The sequence below is a fragment of the Microcaecilia unicolor genome, chromosome 12, assembly GCF_901765095.1.
Source record: "Microcaecilia unicolor chromosome 12, aMicUni1.1, whole genome shotgun sequence".
Taxonomy (NCBI): Eukaryota; Metazoa; Chordata; class Amphibia; order Gymnophiona; family Siphonopidae; genus Microcaecilia; species Microcaecilia unicolor.
The window spans coordinates 16,626,321-16,649,031 of NC_044042.1; the positions used below are offsets into that span (position 1 = coordinate 16,626,321).

Genomic DNA, 22,711 nt, shown 5'->3' on the forward strand with positions numbered 1-22,711 from the left:
CTTTTTGTTTATTTTTACCCAAACAGGATGGGAGTCCCCATCTTGAAATGCACCAGTTCCAGTTGGCTAACACATTACATTTCCTTCACTTATGCCCAGGCTGGGTTGACCCTTGATGGTCATGTCAAGGCTCATAATATCAGAGCCATGACTGTGTTGGTAGCCCACTTGAAGTCAGCCTGTATTGAAGACATTTGCTAGCCTGCTACATGGTCTTTGGTCCACGCATTCACATTTCACTACTGCCTTGAGCAGGATACCCAACTGACATTCGGATTGGACAGACAGTTCTTCAGAATTTGTATGGGGTCTAGAATCCAACTGCACCCTTCTAGGCCGGTGGGGTCTAGAATCCAACTTCACCCTTCTAGGCCCATTTTGTTCTGTTCCAGGCTGCAATCTCACACAGTTTGTATATAGTTTTCAGGGTAATCTGTGTTCTGATCTCTCTATTGCAAGGTTCTATTGACCGATGGTTGTTGTTTTCGGTGAGCCTGATAACTTGGGATTCCCATATGTGAGAATTATTGGCCTGCTTGTCCTTGGAGAAATTGAAGATACTTAACTGTAGAAGGTATTCTCTAAGGACAGCAGGCCATATATTCTCATATACCCTCTCATCTCCCCTTGGAGTTGTCACCTTTTTGTAGTATGCTATTGCGGGTCCTGCGCTCTCACAGCTGGCAGGAAGACACTCACTCATTCCTGTTGGGGGCATGGCACATTCTTGAAGCTTTTTTTTTATTTTAGTTTAATTTTTAGAAAACCAAAATGCAGGAGTTTGTACAAAATAGCCAGTAGGAAACAGCAAACAAAGAGGTACCACAGCAACAAGAGAACCACATGGTAATTGAAAATAAAGGAATGACCCGTGTCCCAGGCAACAAATGTATAAACAGTAGAACTTTTGAACATTTTCAAGTTTTGTAAAAGGAACCCCACTCCCACCCTTCCACCCAACCCCAGATCCAACATCAGAAAGTCCAGGAAAAGAGGAATACACATTAAACTACAGGTCCTACAATCAGGCTGAACAATTTCTCAGAAAAGGTTCACAAGTGTCTTCCCACTTATGTAAAGGATGAATGTGGGCAGCTAAAAGATGCTCTATGTCGCAAATATACCAAAGCTTATTAAGAAGTTTCACCAAGGGTGGAACAGTCTACTGCTTCCAATGTGTAGCCAAGGGGACCCTGGCAGTATGCGTAGTGTGACGCACCAAAAGAGCTTGAGGTTGCTTAAGTGCAGGAGCTTTTTTAGGAAACAAAACACAAGGGACCACGGAATTGGGCAAGCCAGCCATTGCTGAAGTCTATGTTGAACCGCCTTGCAACATGCCCAGGCCTTCACGCAAATCCACCAAATATATCCCATAGTGCCAGCTTCCCCACAACCCTGCCAACATAAAGCGGAAGTACCAGGAGAAATGTGTTGAAGGCGGGCAGACGTGAGATACCATCTGTACATAATTTTAACGGCATTTTCTTTAAATGGCACTGAAATGGAGACCTTCAATGCTTTTTCCAAGGAATTCCACTCATCATTAAGCTGTGCCGGCAGTAAGCAGGTCCATGGCAACGTCGGACAGGAAAGAGTGGGGTTCTTTCCTGCCCCAAAGACTCGAAGAGGCCACTAGACCACCAGGATGTGGGATACAAATGCAATAAATAAATTAAAAAAAAATAAGGATGTGATAAGGTATGGGAGGGGATGTGGATGAAATTGTGTAGGTGTGTGGTGAGCTGTAAAAAAAAGGTGGATGGAGGGAGACTGGAAAAAAGATTGGGGAAGGGATATATATGGGGGGAGGGACAAGGAGGAAATAGAGCATATGGAGAAGGGGATGGGGAGAAGAGGAGATGGGGATATGCTGCTCATGAATTGGAGAGAAGGGAAAGGAAAGGGGGACATTCTCATGGATGTTTGCTGTTTTTGGAAATGTACATCTTTTTATTTTATAGCAGAGTATGGAAGAAAATGCATTTCTGTTAACTTTACCAGTATTTTTACGGCTTATAGAATGTGGCTTTCTTGGGGGGGGGGGGCAGGTCAAGGTGACTGCAGTGCGGGGGTGTGATGGTGGTGAGGGGGGACTGGATGGGAGCAGGGTAGGAGCATGGTGGAGGGTGTGGCTGCATTTTATTTTGTCATGGCAAATATGGTAACCCTACCCAAAACCAACTCCCCCCACCCACACACACACACACATACACACTCACTCCAAATCAAAACAAACGACCATGATAAGTTCCCATTTACCTGCCACAATACCCATATCCACAACCAGGCTCAACAGACACACAATCACCAGTCTGTAGAAAACCACAGCCAACCAAAAAAGCAAACATCCACTGAGAAATCCCCACCCAGCAGAAAACAGTAGATAAATCCACACAAATATCAAAACCAAAAAATGGAACAGTCATACAGAAGCCTCTGCGGCAGCCACATCAGCTGCCTTCCTGGATTTTGCGGGCACCTTTTGCCACCTCTGGAGCTTGGTCCGAGTGGCAGGTGTTACCATACTAAGAGATGAGACAGTAACAAACAGTCCAGCTGATGAAAGCTCCTTTTGAACCACTGAATACCTGCCATCTGAAGTACTTGACCTGGAACGTCATTTTCTTGGTGGCTGTTACTTCAGCTCGTAGGGTCAGTGAGCTTCAGGCCTTGGTAGTATATGCACCTTATATCAAACTTCATCACAACAGAGTAGTCCTCCGCACGCACCCTAAGTTCCTGCCGAAGGTGATGTCAGAGTTCCATCTGAACCAGTCAGTTGTCTTTCCAACATTCTTTCCCCATCCTCATACCCGCCCTGGCAAAAGCAGTTTGCATACCTTGGACTGCAAGAGAGCATTGGCCTTTTACGTGGAGCAGACAAAGCCCTTCAGACAGTTCGCCCAGTTATTTGTTTCTTTCGATCCCAACAGGAGGGGAGTCACCATTGGAAAACGCACAATCACAAATTGGCTAGCAGATTGCATTTCCTTCACTTATGCCCTGACTCTGGAGGGCCATGTCACGGCTCATAATGTTAGAGCCATGGCTGCATCAGTGGTTCACTTAAAGTCAGCCTCCATTGAAGAGATATGCAAGGCTGCAACGTGGTCATCAATCCACACATTCACATCTCATTACTGCCTTCAGCAGGATACCCAATGTGACAGTCGGTTTGGGCAGTCAGTGCTGCAGAATCTGTTTGGGGTTTAGAATCCAACTCCACCCCCCTAGACCCATTTTTGTTGTGTTCCAGGCTGCACTCTCAGTTAGTTGTTTATGGTTTCAGGTCAATCTAAGTTATGTCCTCGAAGTTGCGAGGCCCAATTGACCAATGTTCATTGTTTTGAGTGAGCCTGTTTGCTAGGGATACCCCACATGTGAGAACAAGCAGCCTGCTTGTCCTCGGAGAAAGTGAAGATTCTTACCTGTAGCAGGTATTCTCCGAGGACAGCAGGCTGATTGTTCTCACAATCCTGCCCACCTCCCCTTTGGAGTTGTTCTTTGCTTCTTTTTATGCTTTTTGATTTAACTGAGGAAACGCACTCATGCGACAGGCGTGAAATTGGTCCGCGCATGCACGTGCGCCAGAAGACTCTGGCAAACCTTTTTTTATATTTTGCTTGCAAAATGCCGATTACTGGGCCGATGCGGACGTCGACCCACATGTAAGAACAATCAACCTGCTGTCCTCGGAGAATACCTGCTACAGGTAAGAATCTTCGCTTTACCCTCTCTAGTTGCTGTATCCTGACTTACTCCTATATCTAAATCATTTGACACTAATTTGAGAATAGTTGATAACTATAGACTGGAAGTGAGCATCCCCTGGTTTGCAAAATTGATGGAGTTTATAGTTACCAACAATTACAAGATGTTATATTTTCCAGTGACTTGCTACACCCTTCTCAACATGACTCTCATCCTTTACATAGCACAAAATCTCTATTATTGCTTATGACTACAGAGATTAGAAACATTTTGAGTAGAGGTGAGCAGGCGATGCTCCTGTAGTTCGACATATTAGGGAAAGGGAAATGGGACTTGATATACCGCCTTTCTGAGGTTTTTGCAACTACATTCAAAGCGGTTTACATATATTCAGGTACTTATTTTGTACCAGAGGCAATGGACGGTTAAGTGACTTGCCCAGAGTCACAAGGAGCTGCAGTGGGAATTGAACTCAGTTCCCCAGGATCAAAGTCCACTGCCCTAACCACTAGGCTAGTCCTCCACTCCACTCCATTAGTAGCCTTTCATGCCATAGATCACTCATTGATGCTTTATAGGTTGAGTGAGTTGGGCATTACAGGCAGAGTGCTCAAATCCTAATCCTTCCGTTCATTCCTACTCTTCCCGAATATCTCTTGTAGGTTTTTTACTGCATTGGTGTCTGTCTCTGTGGTCCGTTGTAAGCCACATTGAGCCTGACACTGTAAATGTAGCCCTGTCCCGCACATGTAGGCAGTGTGAGAGGCCACAGGGGTGTGGTGCTGTGAGGTAGGAGGAAAGCTGCCAGCCCTGTTTGGTATAGGGTCCTCCTGGGTTCTGTGAAGAGGATAGGGGCATTAAGTAGTGGTTTCCTTTGAAGAGACTGTTTGTGAAACGGTTGAATTATTGGGATGTATAGAACAGCAGGCTGAACTTTGACTGAGCCCTTCTGAGGGAGAGGGGAAGGTAGTGCAAAGGAAGGGAGCCTGAACTGTTAAGGAACTGAATGTTGGCTGGAGTTTGGAACTCGGCCTGAACCCTGTTTGTGAACTGCATTTCAATTTTGAGAGTGGAACTGAATTGAGAATAAAGCACTTTGGTCTTAAGTCCATATGGCAGTCTGGTTCTTTGCTGGAAACCTGGGAGTCTAACAGGGCTGCCAGCCCCAATCCAGAACAGAGGAAGCAGACCTCTTTACAATATGTTATAAGATTGCATGTTTTGTTTTTAAATCCTTTGCTGGCCAAAATGCGGTTTGAATAACATCATTGTCTTTTACTAAGATCTAGCAAGTCCTTTCGATTGGCTCAAGTCTTCATTATGTCAGTTCCAAGCTGCAGAGGGATTCCATTAAAAAATTATTTGGATTCTTCTTTCAAATATTTAGCCACTAAGGTTTGGAACGGGCTGCCAAATTTTGTAAGATTGACTTTGTCTTATTTCATATTTAGGAAACGCCTGAAAGCTCATATGTTTTCTGCTGTTGGTATTGACTATTTAAGTATGATTTTTTTTGTCTACTAATTTAGGTCTGATTTCTGTCTGCTATGTTGTTCTGCTTTTTTATGTAATGTAATTCCACCTGATCAGAATGCTTCTTTTCCTTGATTGAAATCCACAGTGAATCCAAATGGAGATATTGCGGAATATAAGTCACCCATAGTATAGCATATCGTGTTCTCTGAAGACAGCAGGACACATTCTGATATACCTACCCTCCTCCTCTAGGAGCTGTATTCTCTAAACTATTGTACTAGACTGCCTTGGACCCGCATGGTCTGTATATGCGGGAAGGTGAGCGCATGCGTGGTCAGGAATCCAGAAGCTTCTAGATTTAGAATCTGGGGAGCACATCTGCGCTGGACTCCACTGGATGATGTCACACACGTGTGAATATGTGTCCTGCTGCTACAGGTGAGTAACTTTATTTGTATTGTGTAGCCTTATTTTGGCAATTTCTTTATCCCTTTTTTTTAAATTGTAATAAACATTTAAAATTAAAATAATTCAGGGGTCAAGGATTATCTTTAAATCTTGGGGTCAATGGCAGCCACCCTGGACCTAGTTCCGTGGGCCAGAGCATGCGTGCATTAATGCAGAGAGCGCTGTTATTCCAGTGGCTGCCTCATTTTCAGGAGTTGGAGGTTTGTCTTCCCCTTGGGGAGGAAAGGAAATGGTGGCTTTGAGTGTTGAACCTAAGGTGAGGAATGAGTCTGGAGATGCCAGACTGAATTGTGGTGATGATAGATGCCAACCTCAGCGATTGGGGAACTCATTGTTTAGGTGAAGTAACCCAAGGTCTTTGGTCAGTGACAGAAGCCTTTTGGTTGATTAATGGGCTGATGTCTTAATCAGTGGCTCTCAGTCTACATTTTCTGGCAGGCATGGGCGTAGTTTGACTGTTTAATTTGGGGGGGGGCAAAAGATGGGGTGGAGCATATTAGCATATTCATTTGCATATGTATATATTCAAATGAATATGCTAATATGGAGGAAGGAAGGGAAAAAACCTGTCCCCTCCATCAATCCCTGTTGTCCAACAATTCTCCTCTCTCCCCTACCCATCCTGTTTCTTTTTTTCCATCCCATTCTATCCAGCGTCTCCCTCCCCCTTCGCAGCATCTACCAAGAACGACAATGCAGCAGCTCATGGGTTTGCTTCCTGTGTTTTGAGTGAATGGCGACGGCTGTGCAGGGGAGTGGAAATCAAGATTAACCAAATGGCTTCCTTACTTACAGTGGACTAGATAGGCTGGCTCGCTCCACTCCCGAAGTTGCAGCGGCGAACGGGCGGGCGTAAAAGCAGCAGCAAGCAGCCAGGCTCCACTCCGTCCTTCGCTTCCTGCCCTCTCTGCGTCCCGCCTTCCTCTGATGTAATTTCCTTTCAGGCAGGCGGGATGCTGAGAGAGGGCAGGAAGCGAAGGACGGAGTCGAGCCTGGCTGCTTACTGCTGCCTTTATGCCCGCCCGTTCGCCGCTGCGGGCAAGAAGATTAAGTCATCGTTTGGGGGGGCATTGCCCCCCTCGCTTCCCAGTTTACGCCCATGTTGGCAGGAAAGCATATGCCCATGCTTCCAGACTGATCTGGAGGGACTGAAGGAAAAAGAATTAGCAAGTAATATGATAGGATTTCTCCTTATGTGCCCCGCCCATGCTTTAGCCAAATTCTGCCCATGCGAATGCTCATCTACAAAGTATGTGCCATCACATCTGGGCATGTAATTAGAGAATTCCACTTAGCTGGAAACTGCTCATTCACATATGTGTTCACATATGCATGTAAATGATTAGAATACTAGTATTTCTCCGAGGACAAGCAGGCTGCTTGTTCTCACTGATGGGTGACGTCCACGGCAGCCCCTCCAATCGGAAACTTCACTAGCAAAGTCCTTTGCTAGTCCTCGCGCGCCCGCGCGCACCGCGCATGCGCGGCCGTCTTCCCGCCCGAAACCGGCTCGAGCCGGCCAGTCTTCTTTTGTCCGCACTCGGTACGGTCGTATTTTCGCCGTGTCGAGCCCCGGAAAGTCGACCTCGCGCGTCCAAATTGTTTTGAGCGTGTTTTTTCTTCGGAAAGCTTTTTCTTGAGTCGGGAAGTGCTCCGGAAACCCTCCACCGGGTTTCGTGTCAATCCTCCCCGTACTTCCAGCTTTTTGCCCCGGTAAGTTTTCTTTCGTCGTCGGGGTAGGCCTCTTTTCGGCCTCGGTCAAGATTTTCTCCCTCTAAAGTTTTTGGTGCTCTTTTCCGTCATTTCGGATTTTGATTTCGCCGGCGTGATTTTTCCGCCCATGACATCGAAGCCTTCCAGCGGCTTCAAGAAGTGCACCCAGTGCGCCCGGGTTATCTCGCTCACTGATCGACACTCGTCGTGTCTTCAGTGTCTGGGGGCCGAGCACCGCCCTCAGAACTGCAGTCTGTGTTCCCTGCTTCAAAGGCGGACTCAGGTAGCGAGACTAGCCCAGTGGAACGTGTTGTTCTCGGGCTCTTCGTCGGCATCGGCACCGGGATCTTCGAGTGCATCGACGTCGTCAGCGTCCAGACCATCTTCCTCGGCCGCCCCTGCATCGAGTGCATCGAGGCATCGGGCCTCTGCATCGGCGCCGAGACATCGGATAGCTGCATCGACGTCGGTGGTACCGGGACCTCGTCTGCTGATGTCGTCGGACGGTGGTGCATCGTCAGGAGTGCAGGTGAGGGCTGTCCATTCCCCTGCTGGTGGCGGTGAGCCTTCGGGTGGGTCTCCTCCTACCCTGAGGGCTCCTGCGGTACAGCCCCCCCGAGACCGACCTCCTTCGGCCTCGGCCCCGAGGAAGCGACGGCTGGATTCTACGTCCTCGTCGGTGCCGGGGAGCTCCGGTGACATGCTTCGGAAGAAATCGAAGAAGCATCGACACCGGTCTCCTCCCCGTGTCGGCACCGAGAGCTCTGGGTCGCCGAGGGATTCAGCACCCAGCAGGCATCGGCACCGAGAGGACCGCTCACCCTCTGTTCAAGAGGTGTCGATGCGCTCCACTCTGGACAGCCCGGAACAGCCTCCTCGCCCGGAACAGGTTCTGACGTCGACGCCTGCATCGACCTCTCAGCCTTTTTCTGCAGCCACTCTGAACGAGAGCCTCCGGGCCGTTCTCCCAGAGATTCTGGGAGAGCTGTTGCGCCCTACCCCTCCGGTACCGGCGGTGCTTGCGCCTCCGGTACCGTCGAGCATGGCGCCGGCTGGCCCATTGTCCAGGTTGAGGTCCCCGGCGTCGGTACCGCGTGCGGTGCCGACCGCGGCCACCTCCCAGGAAGGCTCCCCGACTACGTCGGCGGAGGGAGCTTCGCCGATGCGGGCCAGGGAGTCTACCTCTCGACGCCCCCATCGTGGACGTGGTTCCATCGAGTCGAGCAGGGCGAGGTTGCAGACACAGGTCCGTGAACTTGTGTCTGACACCGAGGGTGAGGCCTCATGGGAGGAAGAGGAAGATCCCAGATATTTCTCTGACGAGGAGTCTGAGGGTCTTCCGTCTGATCCCACTCCCTCTCCTGAGAGACAGCTTTCTCCTCCCGAGAGTCTGTCTTTTGCTTCCTTTGTCCGGGAGATGTCTACGGCCATCCCCTTCCCGGTGGTTGTGGAGGACGAGCCCAGGGCTGAAATGTTTGAGCTCCTGGACTATCCTTCTCCACCTAAGGAAGCGTCCACTGTTCCCTTGCACCATGTCCTGAAAAAGACATTGCTTGCGAACTGGACCAAACCACTAAGTAATCCCCACATTCCCAAGAAGATCGAGTCCCAGTACCGGATCCATGGGGACCCAGAGCTGATGCGCACTCAGTTGCCTCATGACTCTGGAGTTGTGGATTTGGCCCTAAAGAAGGCTAAGAGTTCTAGGGAACATGCTTCGGCGCCCCCGGGCAAGGACGCTAGAACCTTAGACTCCTTTGGGAGGAAGGCCTACCATTCCTCTATGCTCGTGTCCAAGATCCAGTCTTACCAGCTCTACACGAGCATACACATGCGGAACAATGTGCGGCAGTTGGCGGGCTTGGTTGATGCTCTTCCCCCTGAGCAAGCCAAGCCTTTTCAGGAGGTGGTCAGGCAGCTGAAGGCGTGCAGAAAATTCCTGGCCAGAGGAGTTTATGACACTTTTGATGTTGCGTCCAGGGCCGCTGCTCAAGGTGTGGTGATGCGCAGGCTCTCATGGCTGCGTGCCGCCGACCTGGAGAATAGACTCCAGCAGCGGATTGCGGACTCGCCTTGCCGTGCGGACAACATTTTTGGTGAAAAAAGTCGAACAGGTGGTAGAGTCTCTCCACCAGCGGGACACCGCATTCGACAAATTCGCCCGCCGGCAGCCTTCAGCCTCTACCTCTACAGGTAGACGATTTTTCGGGGGAAGGAAGACTGTTCCCTACTCTTCTGGCAAGCGTAGGTACAATCCTCCTTCCCGACAGCCTGCGGCCCAGGCTAAGCCCCAGCGCGCTCGCTCTCGTCAGCAGCGTGCGACTCAGCAAGGCCCCGCGGCTCCCCAGCAAAAGCAAGGGGCGAGCTTTTGACTGGCTCCAGCAGAGCATAGCCGACATCCAAGTGTCAGTGCCGGGCGACCTGCCAGTCGGAGGGAGGTTGAAAGCTTTTCACCAAAGGTGGCCTCTCATAACCTCCGATCAGTGGGTTCTGCAAATAGTCCGGCAGGGATACACCCTCAATTTGACCTCAAAACCTCCAAATTGTCCACCGGGAGCTCAGTCTTACAGCTTCCAGCACAAGAAGGTACTTGCAGAGGAACTCTCCGCCCTTCTCAGCGCCAATGCGGTCGAGCCCGTGCCATCCGGGCAAGAAGGGCTGGGATTCTATTCCAGGTACTTCCTTGTGGAAAAGAGAACAGGGGGGATGCGTCCCATCCTAGACCTAAGGGCCCTGAACAAATATCTCGTAAAAGAAAAGTTCAGGATGCTTTCCCTGGGCACCCTTCTCCCCATGATTCAGCAAAACGATTGGCTATGCTCTCTGGACTTGAAGGATGCCTACACACACATCCCGATACTGCCAGCTCACAGACAGTATCTGCGATTTCAGTTGGGCACACGCCACTTCCAGTACTGTGTGCTACCCTTTGGGCTCGCCTCTGCGCCCAGGGTGTTCACAAAGTGCCTAGCTGTGGTAGCAGCGGCACTCCGCAGGCTGGGGGTGCACGTGTTCCCATATCTCGACGATTGGCTGGTAAAGAACACATCCGAGGCAGGAGCCCTGCAGTCCATGCAGATGACTATTCGCCTACTGGAGCTATTGGGGTTTGTGATAAATTATCCAAAGTCCCACCTTCTCCCAGCGCAGAGACTCGAATTCATAGGAGCTCTGCTGGATTCGCGGACGGCTCGCGCCTATCTCCCAGAGACGAGAGCCAACAACTTGTTGTCCCTCGTCTCGCGGGTGCGAGCGTCCCAGCAGATCACAGCTCGGCAGATGTTGAGATTGCTGGGCCACATGGCCTCCACAGTTCATGTGACTCCCATGGCCCGCCTTCACATGAGATCTGCTCAATGGACCCTAGCCTCCCAGTGGTATCAGGCCACTGGGGGTCTAGAGGACGTGATCCACCTGTCCACGAGTTTTCTCAAATCCCTGTATTGGTGGACGATTCGCTCCAATTTGACTCTGGGACGTCCCTTCCAAATTCCTCAGCCACAAAAAGTGCTGACTACGGATGCGTCCCTCCTGGGATGGGGAGCTCATGTCGATGGGCTTCACACCCAAGGAAGCTGGTCCCTCCAGGAACGCGGTCTGCAGATCAATCTTCTGGAGTTACGAGCGATCTGGAACGCTCTGAAGGCTTTCAGAGATCGGCTGTCCCACCAAATTATCCAAATTCAGACAGACAACCAGGTTGCCATGTACTATGTCAACAAGCAGGGGGGCACCGGATCTCGCCCCCTGTGTCAGGAAGCCGTCAGCATGTGGCTCTGGGCTCGCCGCCGCGGCATGGTGCTCCAAGCCACATATCTGGCAGGTGTAAACAACAGTCTGGCCGACAGGTTGAGCAGGATTATGCAACCTCACGAGTGGTCGCTCAATTCCCGGGTTGTACGACAGATCTTCCAGGTGTGGGGCACCCCCTTGGTAGATCTCTTCGCATCTCGAGTGAACCACAAAGTCCCTCAGTTCTGTTCCAGGCTTCAGGCCCACGGCAGACTGGCATCGGATGCCTTCCTCCTGGACTGGGGGGAGGGTCTGCTGTATGCTTATCCTCCAATACCTCTGGTGGGGAAGACTTTGTTGAAACTCAAGCAAGACCGAGGCACCATGATTCTGATTGCTCCTTTTTGGCCGCGTCAGATCTGGTTCCCTCTTCTTCTGGAGTTGTCCTCCGAAGAACCGTGGAGATTGGAGTGTTTTCCGACCCTCATCACACAGGACGAAGGGGCGCTTCTGCATCCCAACCTCCAGTCTCTGGCTCTCACGGCCTGGATGTTGAGGGCGTAGACTTTGTCTCTTTGGGTCTGTCGGAGGGTGTCTCCCGCATCTTGCTTGCTTCCAGGAAAGATTCCACTAAGAGAAGTTACTTCTTCCATTGGAGGAGGTTTGCCGTCTGGTGTGACAGCAAGGCCCTAGATCCTCGCTCTTGTCCTACACAGACCCTGCTTGAATACCTTCTGCACTTGTCTGAGTCTGGTCTCAAGACCAACTCTGTAAGAGTTCACCTTAGTGCAATCAGTGCATACCATTACCGTGTGGAAGGTAAGCCGATCTCAGGACAGCCTTTAGTTGTTCGCTTCATGAGAGGTTTGCTTTTGTCAAAGCCCCCTGTCAAGCCTCCTACAGTGTCATGGGATCTCAATGTCGTTCTCACCCAGCTGATGAAACCTCCTTTCGAGCCACTGAATTCCTGCCATCTGAAGTACTTGACTTGGAAGGTCATTTTCTTGGTGGCAGTTACTTCAGCTCGTAGAGTCAGTGAGCTTCAGGCCCTGGTAGCCCAGGCCCCTTACACCAAATTTCATCATAACAGAGTAGTCCTCCGCACTCACCCTAAGTTCCTGCCAAAGGTTGTGTCGGAGTTCCATCTGAACCAGTCAATTGTCTTGCCAACATTCTTTCCCCGTCCTCATTCCTGCCCTGCTGAACGTCAGCTGCACACATTGGACTGCAAGAGAGCATTGGCCTTCTATTTGGAGCGGACACAGCCCCACAGACAGTCCGCCCAATTGTTTGTTTCTTTTGATCCCAATAGGAGGGGAGTGGCTGTAGGAAAACGCACCATATCCAATTGGCTAGCAGATTGCATTTCCTTCACTTACGCCCAGGCGGGGCTGGCTCTTGAGGGTCATGTCACGGCTCATAATGTTAGAGCCATGGCTGCGTCGGTAGCCCACTTGAAGTCAGCCTCCATTGAAGAAATTTGCAAAGCTGCGACGTGGTCATCTGTCCACACATTCACATCTCATTACTGCCTGCAGCAGGATACCCGACGCGACAGTCGGTTCGGGCAGTCAGTTCTTCAGAACCTGTTTGGGCTTTAGGATCCAACTCCACCCCCCGAGGGCCCTGTTTGTTCTGTTCCAGGCTACACTCTCAGTTAGTTGGTAAATTTTTTAGGTCAATCTCAGTTATGTCCTCGCCGTTGCGAGGCCCAATTGACCATGGTTGTTGTTTTGAGTGAGCCTGGGGGCTAGGGATACCCCATCAGTGAGAACAAGCAGCCTGCTTGTCCTCGGAGAAAGCGAATGCTACATACCTGTAGAAGGTATTCTCCGAGGACAGCAGGCTGATTGTTCTCACAAACCCGCCCGCCTCCCCTTTGGAGTTGTGTCTTCCCTTAAATGTATTGTCTTGCTACATACTGGACTGGCCGGCTCGAGCCGGTTTCGGGCGGGAAGACGGCCGCGCATGCGCGGTGCGCGCGGGCGCGCGAGGACTAGCAAAGGACTTTGCTAGTGAAGTTTCCGATTGGAGGGGCTGCCGTGGACGTCACCCATCAGTGAGAACAATCAGCCTGCTGTCCTCGGAGAATACCTTCTACAGGTATGTAGCATTTGCTTTACATGCATTCCTGCTACCTACATCTAGGCACTCCCTTAGGGGGTCTTTTACTAAAGATTAGCTCGAGTTATCTGCAGCAGAACTCAAAGGAACAAAATGGGCCCTACTGCAGATAACTCGAGCTAATCTTTAGTAAAAAAAAAACAACAACCTTAAAGCATTAACATAGTAACATAGTAGATGACGGCAGAAAAAGACCTGCACGGTCCATCCAGTCTGCCCAACAAGATAAACTCCTGAAGTTCCATATATCTGGTCAGCATTTGTGACTAGAGACTATGTAGGTCCACCTAACTGTCCAATTTGAAACCGGGAAGTTGGCAATCCTAGATCCATCCACTGGGGAGGGTTGAGGTGGAGAGTACTTTGCCAAATTAACAGAAAGAAATTAGAGAGAAGAGAGAAAAGCAGTTTTGAGCCACAGCAATGAGGGTGAGAGAGCAAGCAGTATGCAGAAGCAAGCCTAAAGTTATCTTACCTTTGTGGCAAGAGTAGGGGAAGTAGCAGAGTCACATGGCTGCCTATAAGACAGACTGACGCCCATAGCATGCACATGCTAATTGATAAGACACCCATAGGAATATAATGAGTGTCTTATCATTTAGCGCACCTTAGTAAAAGGACCCCTTGTCTGGTGGTGTGTGGAGGGGTATATAAAAGAAACAAGTGCCAGACACTAGTTTGGATTCAGGGAGAATGGTCCTAGATTTGTGGCCATGGGAGGCAAGTGGTATAAAAAAAACAGCAGCAGTCCCAACTAGCAGGAGCATTTAGGGAATTATGTAGTTTATCATGATTATACTTGTTCTAATAAAGTATGTATGAAATGTTGCCCATGTGTAATCACATAATTCCTCAGTGTACTTGTGGTAGTTTCAGTGATAGTAATAGTAATTTGATTTGGATTTTTTAAAGGTGACTCAACTGAAGGCAAAATTGGAAAATATTAGATTGCAATCTGAAAAATCCAGCAACAGCTATCAAAAAGAAATTAATGAGAGAAGCTTGATAGAAGAAAAGCTTCGTGAAGAAGTAAGTTTTGCAAACTGTAATAGCTCAAGTTTATTCATGGAGAACCATAATTAATAGGTTAGCCATAGGGATATTTTTGTTAATGAGAATAATAATAAGAATGACAATTTTATATCATTAGTTCTTGAGAACCAGAATGAAATATATCATTTTTTGTCAGAACGAAAATTAAATAAGAATAAAAAATGTACCCGCCCCCCACCTCCTTTTACAAAGCCACGTGGTAATGCCAACACATCCCATTCAAAGTGAATGGGCTGTGTCGGCATTACCAAACCAGCAGCCACTAATGCAGCTTTGTAAAAGGGGGGGAGGGGGTTATAGACCTGAACAGAATAACTAAAATTATAATTTCCCTTAACGAAAATGACTTACAGTAGAACGAAAATGATCAGTGTGCTGTGCTGTGCAGTGTCCACCCCTCCTACAAGTCCTAGCTGTGCTGGGGCTGCCTACTGATGCTGAAAAGAATGCTGCTGTTTAGCTCCGCAGTCTGCTGCATCTCCCTGAGACCACTGACGCCAGCAACCACACACATACTCAGTTAACAGTGTTGGCTTAGGTCAGGGAGATGCAGCAAACCGCAGAGCTGATGAGCAGCTAGCTAGGTACTGCCATGCCAATCATGGACCTCATCTCTGTGATTGTGTCCCACCCACCCATGTCTATGCCGAGCTGAAGAAGAATTGAAACAGCAGCCTTTTTTCAGTGCTTGCTGCTTGAATGGCCTAAGATCCCGCCAGGGCCAACATTTGGCTACATCACACTGCGATCTGCCAACTGCGTGCCTGCAAATCCACCCAGACCCACCCAATCTGCCATGTACCTGCTGGCCCACATACCCCCCGGCCCACTCAATCTGCCGACTGCATGCCTGCTAGTGCCAAGCTGTAGAAGAGCAAGTGTTTTTCAGTGCTTTCTTGAGCAGCTTCAAATCCCTGGCCTGCCGACTGCGTGCCTGCTGGCCCACCCAGGCTCACCCAGTCTGCCAACTACATACATGCCTGCTAGTGCCAAACTGTAGAAGAGTATGTGTAGGTTTTAAGGTTTCTAGAAATGAGACCTTCTGAAACTAAATGCTAAATATGAACAGTTTTATTTTCATGTGATATTCTGAGGGCTGTTCTTGATATGTGCCTTTTTTGATCTCAATAAAAAAAAGCTAGAACTGAAATTTGTCATGAGTTTGTGAACTAAATAAAAACTAAAATTTTGAAAAGAGAAAATTTTATTTGTTGTGAGTTTGTGAAGAGCTAAAATTTTGGGAAGAGAACTGAAATTATTTGTTATGAGATTCTGAACTGAATAAGAACTAAACGTTTTGAGAGAGGACTGAATAAAAACTAAAATTCCTTGTCACTTGCAGCAGATGAATCCAGGAACTAGTGGGTTAAGTCCACCTACCTGCAGGTGGAGATAGAGATAAACAAACTAAAGGCAGTGATGTCAGACGGCCAGTTCCTTCCTCAGTTAGTATGTCTCTATCTCAGCAGGCTGTGGACGGCTTTTTCTTCAGCTCCTGGGCCCAAGGCCTCTGAGGGTGCTCCTGGGCTGGTGGCTAGTTTGAGCCGGGGGTAGCGGACTGGTTGTGTCCCCTTTGACAGCATATGCAGTTGCTGGGTCCCTGCTGCACCTCAAATTCCCTCTGAACAGGCTTTTGCTGTTCCTTTCCTTCCCTGTGTGTTTCTGCCTCTTCACTTAAAAAAAAAAAAGAGAACCATAGAATTTGTTTAAAAGAGAAACAGAAGCACAGGGAAGTATGTTTTTGCTGCGAGCAGATTTGTGTTACTGCTGTCCGAGTCCTGTTTTCTGTTGCCTGCTTGTCTGAGCCTGTCTCGAAATTGAGTCGGAGAGTTTTTTTTCTTCAGCTCAGCTGTCAGTTCCCGCGCTTAACCGGTCCGGGGTAATTCCTGCTGGGTTCCTGTTCGTGGGCGGGCGATGGCAGTGGAGGCGGTAAAACGCTGTTCCTGATGTGGGAAACGGCGTTCGGCGGTGGGCCTTTGCAGCGCGGGTGCGCTAATTTGGTGGAACTCAACGGAGCGGTGCCCCCCCACCCCCCGAGAGCGTGCTTTCCCGCCTGGAGCCTGGCGATTCTCGTGCCATTTTGTGATCGATTGCGGAGCCGGCTCCGGTAGCGGTTTTGGGCAAAGCTTCTTCTCTGCTGGTAGGGGAGTCGGGGGGGGGGGGGGCTGTCAGTCACTGTGGGCGATGATGCAGGTGCCATGGCTGCAACCTCCGTTGCGGGGGAGGGGGTTTTGCCAGAGTTTATTTTGCTACTCCATCAGGCGTTTTTGTTGAAAAGGGCCTTGCCCTCCCCCCTCATGCGGACAGCTTTGGCATTTGATTCTCTCAGGGGGGTCTGGGGTTAACCAAGAGATTTCGGGGTTTTCCCCAGAGGATTTCTCCTCCCTTAAAAAGCCTAGGCTTTCTTTGGGGTCTGAGGAAGGGTCCTGCATACAGTCGCCTGCAGCTTTCTCTGTGGTGGCCAACTTCCTCCGTGGTGGCTGTCTCGTAGCAGACGGGGGTAGAGGACATGCAGGACATTGTCCTCACTGACCAACCGGAGGACTCTTCCGCCGTGAGGATTTTCCATAAGGAGGAGTTGTCCTCCTTTATCTCTCAGGCGCTGGAAGCCCTGAATATAGAGGACCCTGAGGTTGCGGCTTCTCAGGCGGTCATCCCCAAGATGGCTAGTACCAGACGACCTTCTAAGGCCTTTCCGGTACATGAAGCTATTGAAGAGTTGATTTCGGCCCAGTGGGCGAATCTGGATGGGGGGCTGAAAGTCAGATGGGGGGGCTGAAAGTAGCCAGGGCTATGGCCAAGCTGTATCCATTTTCAGCGGACCATTTAGAGCAGTTTGCTCTACCTAGGGTGGATGCCCTGGTGACGGCAGTCACTAAGAAGACTGCTCTTCCAGTGGAAGGTGTTGATGCACTTAAGGATATGCAAGACAGACGGCTAGAGGCCTCTTTAAAACGTGCCTTTGAGGTGGCCGCTTTGACACTTCAAGCTTCTGTTTGTAGTTCTTATGCAGCTAGAGCTTGTCTCAGTTGGCTACATTCTGTCATGGATTCGATTTCGGATTTTGATATGCCGGGAATTCCTCAGATGTCGCTGATGGATATTGGGCTGGCGTACTTGGTGGATGCCTTGTATGATTTGGTTCGTGCTTCGGCCAAACTCATGGCCTTGACCTTTTCCTTTCAGCGTCTTCTGTGGCTCTGTCATTCAGCCGCAGATATGGCCTCTAAGCAACGGCTCATTAAATTGCCTTTCCGAGGGAAATTGCTTTTTGGGAAAGACCTAGAAAGGAGCCTCGAGGTCATGTTTCAGAGAGACGCGCCGGTATCGCTCGGGGCGGTCCAACACAGCCTTTCAGCGTCCTCGTTTTGAGCAGCATTCTTCCTTTTGCAATGAGAAGCGTCCGGCTGGACCCCCCTCTCGTCAGGGGGCTCCTTCTTGGGCCTCCCAATGATGGGGCGCAGGTCCACTCGGGAGGAGAGCAGATCGGTGGTCGGCTTTCTCTGTTTCTTCCAGAGTGGGCCAGAATTACTTCGGACCAGTGGGTCCTCGATGTGGTGCGAGAAGGTTACAAGCTAGAATTCTTCTCTCCTGTCACAGACTTTTTTCTGGAGTCCCGCTGTGTATCACAGGCTAAGAGGACAGCAGTTCTGCAGTGTTTGCGAGACCTGCTAAGGATAGGGGCTATCGTGACTGTTCCTCCTCTCGAAAGGCGCACAGGTCGGTACTCCATCTTCTTTGTGGTTCCAAAGAAGGGAGGGGCTTTTTGGCCTATTCTCGATCTCAGAAAAGTACACCAGTTTTTGCGGGTTCGTCACTTCCGCATGGAGACATTAAGGGCAGTTATTGCTGCTGTTCAACCAGGCGAGTTTGTAGCAGCTCTCGATTTGAGTGAAGCTTACCTGCACATTCCCATTTGCAGAGATTTCTCAGATTTGCGGTGCTGGGTCAGCACTTCCAGTTTCGGGCCCTTCCTTTCAGAATGGCCACTGCCCCACGCACTTTTTCCCAGGTCATGGTGGTGGTGGCGGCATTCCTGCAGAAGGAGGGGATTCGAGTGCATCCATATCTCGACGACTGGCTGATTCGGGCGACGACAGCAGAGGAGAGTCGAGTGGTCACCGACCGAGTGATTACGGTGTTGTAATCCTTAGGTTGGGTGGTCAATATAGACAAGAGTCATCTGGTTTCTACTCAGAGTTTGGAGTATCTTGGAGTGCAGTTTGATACGAAGCGGGGGAAGGTGTTTCTCCCCGAGGGGCGAAGGAACAAATTGCTTTCTCAGGTACGGACCTTATTGAGTCGTCGCGCTCCCCAAGTGTGGGACTATGTTCAGCTCCTCGGTTCCATGACGGCGACCTTGGAGGTCATTCCATGGGCAAGGGCTCACATGCGGCCTCTTCAGAATTTCCTTTTGAGCAGATGGTCGCTGACGTCGCTGGATTATCAACGGCACTTTCCTTGGTCGAGCCGGGCCAGGGACAGTCTCGCGTGGTGGCTCCGGTCAGCCAATTTGCAGAAGGGTGTTTCTCTGGTGTCTCCCAATTGGGTGGTAGTCATGACGGATGCCAGCCTTGCGGGCTGGGGAGCCCATTGTCTTCATCGAGTAGCCCAGGGATCATAGACCCATCTTGAAACAACTTGGCCAATAAATCGTCTGGAGTTGTGAGCAGTCATGAATGCGCTGCGGAGTTTTCAGGACCTTCTGCAGGGGCAGGCGGTTCATGTATTCTCGGACAACACCATGACGGTGGCCTACATCAATCGGCAGGGGGGCACTCGCAGTCTTCTCTTGGCAGTGGAAGCGTCTCGTCTTCTAGTATGGGCGGAAGCGCATGTTCAGAGTCTGTCGGCAGCGCACATTGCAGGTCAAGACAATGTTCAAGCGGATTTTCTCAGCTGGACTCTTTTGGACGCAGCTGAATGGACTCTGTTGGACTCAGCTTTTCGGCCGATCTGTCAACGTTGGGGAAGACCAGTAATGGATCTCATGGCCATGGCTTGCAATGCCAAAGTTCCCTAGTTCTTTATCCGCAAACGGCAGCCAGGATCCGCAGGATTGGACGCTTTTCTCCAGCTGTGGCCAGAACAACAGCTACTGTATGTTTTTCCTCCGTGGCCTCTGATAGGGAGAGTTCTCTGCCGCATAGGGTGGCATCGAGAGCCGGTCGTTCTAGTGGCCCCAGACTGGCCCCGACGGCCGTGGTATGCGAATCTCGTTTGAGCACTTTCAGAGCCACCATTGCAACTTCTGGTGACTCCCGATCTGCTGCATCAAGGGCCAGTTCAGATGGAAAATCCCTCCCGCTTTGGTCTTATGGCCTGGCTATTGAGAGGCGGCAGCTGAGGAAGAAGGGATTTTCAGGACCAGTCATTGCCACTCTTTTGGGGGCACAGAAGCAGTCTACTTCAGCAGCGTACGCGCGAGTGTGGAAAGCTTTCTCGGTGTGGTGCGCTTTGCGTGCTGAATCGCCTTTTCAGGCGGACATTCCGGTTATTCTGGAGTTCCTTCAGGATGGTCTTCAAAAGGGATTGACATATAATTCCCTTCGAGTGCAGGTGCCACACTAGCTTGTTTTAGGGGCAAACTGGACAGTTCCTCTTTAGCAGCTCACTCTGCTGTGGTCTGTTTCCTACGCGGAGCTCTTCGGCTTCGGTCTCCTCTGTGGCAGCCGTGCCCGGCGTGGCAATGTGGCACTGCGAGCCCTCCAGGCCCCACTGTTTGAGCTGTTGAATAAGGTTTCTGAGAAGGATCTAACACTTAAGACAGTGTTTTTGGTGGCCATTGCTTCGGCTAGGAGGATTTCTGAAATTCAGGCTTTGTCTTCCAGAGATCGTTCTTTGCAGTTTTCTGAAGCAGGGGTGTCGATTCAGACGATGCTGTCATTTCTACCTAAAGTGGTTTCGGCTTTCCAAGTCAATCAAGCGGTTTATCTTCCGTCTTTTCGAAGAGAGGATTATCCGGGGGGAGTTTGCCTCGCTACATTTCCTAGACGTGCGGAGAGCCTTGTTTCGGTACTTGCAGATCTCTAATGAGTTTCGACGCTTGGATCATCTCTTTGTGCTCTTGTCGGGATCGAAAAGAGGTGAGGTGGCTTCTAAGGCTTCCATTGCTCACTGGATTAGGGAAGCCATTGGAGCGGCGTATCTGCTACAAGGGCGGGCGTCTCCAGTAGCCCTGAAGGTGCATTCTACTCAGGCACAGGCGGCTTCTTGGGCGGAGGCGGACGCCTTATCTCTGGAAGAGATTTGCCGGGCGGCTACTTGGGCGTCTCGTCATATTTTTGCGAAGCATTACAGGCTAGACGTGTCTGCTCGGGAGGATGTGAGTTTTGGGGCGGGAGTGTTGGCGCGGGGAGCATCGGCTTCCCACCCTACTTAAGGAATGCTTTGGTACATCCCACTAGTTCCTGGATTCATCTGCTGCAAGTGACAAGGAAGGTAAAATTATGTCTTACCTGATAATTTTCTTTCCTTTAACGCAGCAGATGAATCCAGGCTCCCTCCCTAGTTCAGGCTACAGTTTTTTCATTTTCCGCACAGTGTGGCTATTTTTTTCCTTCCGGGTTCTCTTTTGCAGAGTTCAGACATATGGGAACACTGAAAGGATTCCGATTTCTGGATCAAGTTGCAGTTATTTCGAAGTTCTTATTTGGTTCTCTGTTTTTCATAGTGAGGATGGTTTCTGGTTGTTACTGGTTTCATATTTTTGGCCTTGGCAAATGCTTACAAATGACATACTAACTGAGGAAGGAGCTGGCCGTCTGACATCACTGCCTTTAGTTTATCTCTATGTCCACCTGCTGGTAGGTGGACTTAACCCACTAGTTCCTGGATTCATCTGCTGCGTTAAAGGAAAGAAATTATCAGGTAAGACATAATTTTACCTTATTATTGTTCAACAGAACTAGAATAAAATAGGATTAAAAATTACATATTTTTGCAGATGAACTAGAATTAAAATACTTTTCCAGACTATACTATCACTGATCCATATCTTATGTACAACATTAGCCAGTATCTTAAGGTTTTTAACTGTAATTTTGGTGATGTAAACAGCTTTATGAGGAAATATGTCAGGTCACCAATTCAACCCTGGTGACTTCTAGGGACTTGACTATAGTGGCTGTGCTTTAACCTTTACCGACAGCAGCCTTCGAGGATTGGCTCTAGGCCATGATTCAGGAGGAGATGGGGCACGTCCTTGCCTGGTGTGGTGCTGTGGCACTGAGGGTATCAGCATCGGCTCCATTGCAGCCCCAGCCCTTCCTCGATGGCCATGCCTTCTTGTCAAACGTGCATCGATGCTGGTGTCTGTGTCCAGCCTGTGGGGAAGAAAGCTTCCTTAGGCACCATAGATCACCAGTTCTTCGATGCCCCCACTTGGGGCCCGACCATGGTTTGGGTAGATCAAGGCAGGCTCAGAGTTCTTAAGAATGTACAGATGAAGCAGTGGGAGACCCCCTAGGTCAACTCTGTATACTGATTCAAGAAGCTACAGCTTCCTCAGCATTCTGTGGTGGTCAAATCCACTCTCAAAAGAGCCAAGGGGCCCTTTTACAAAGACACACTGAAAAATGGTATGCGGTAGTGTAGACGTGTGTTTTGGGTGTGTGCAGAATAATTTTTCAGTGCACCTGTAAAAAATGCCTTTTTAAAATTTTTGCTGAAAATGGACGTGTGGCAAAATGAAAATTGCCGCGCGTCCATTTTGGGTCTGAGACCTTACCGCCAGCCATTGACCTAGCGGTAAAGTCTCACGTGGTAACTGGGCGGTAATGACCTACAAGTGTCAAATACCATTTGGTGCACGTCTGATATGCGCATCTGAAAATAAAAATTATTTTTTGGACGCACGTATCGGATGCGTGCCAGAAATGAAATTACTGCTAGGGCCATACGGTAGCCGGGCAGTAACTCCATTTTGGTGCGTGTTGGGCTCATGTAGACACTAACGCAGCTTAGTAAAAGGGCCCCCAAGAGTTCAAAAACTCGCTTCTCAGTGCCCCCATAGAGGGAGGACCGGACATTGAATTCTTTATGCTTTTTAATCTAACTGTGGGTGCTGCGCAATTCAGGCAAGCGGGAAGGCATTTGTACATGCATGGTGTGGGCTAACCAAAGGCTTCTAGAAGACTTTGGAACATCGGGTAGTGTCTGCACTGAGGCTTTATCAGGGGATGTCACCCACATGTGAGAATACTTGTCCTGCTGTCCATGGAGAACACCTGCTACAGGTGAGTAACTTCACTTTTCTCACCTGTAGCAGGTGCTATCCAAGAACAGTAGAATGCTTATTCTGGCTGCTCACCCACCTCCCCTTGGATTTGCATTCTGTCTGCTATTATATTAGATTGACATGGTCCCATGGAACACCGATAGGCAGGCAGATGTTTACATGCATGTCAACCTGCTTTGAAGTTTCTAGAAAATT

At 49.7% G+C, this 22,711-nt stretch overlaps 1 protein-coding gene across 1 annotated transcript in view; it reads left to right on the plus strand.

Moving 5' to 3' along the window:
* LOC115481820 (synaptonemal complex protein 1-like) overlaps positions 1-14,206 on the plus strand; it is a 96,397-nt gene extending 82,191 nt beyond the window's left edge. The window contains exon 5 of the mRNA XM_030221229.1: positions 14,137-14,206. The gene's annotated coding sequence lies outside the window, so the exon portion shown is untranslated. The remainder of the gene's footprint in view (positions 1-14,136) is intronic.
* Positions 14,207-22,711: the final 8,505 nt, after the last annotated feature.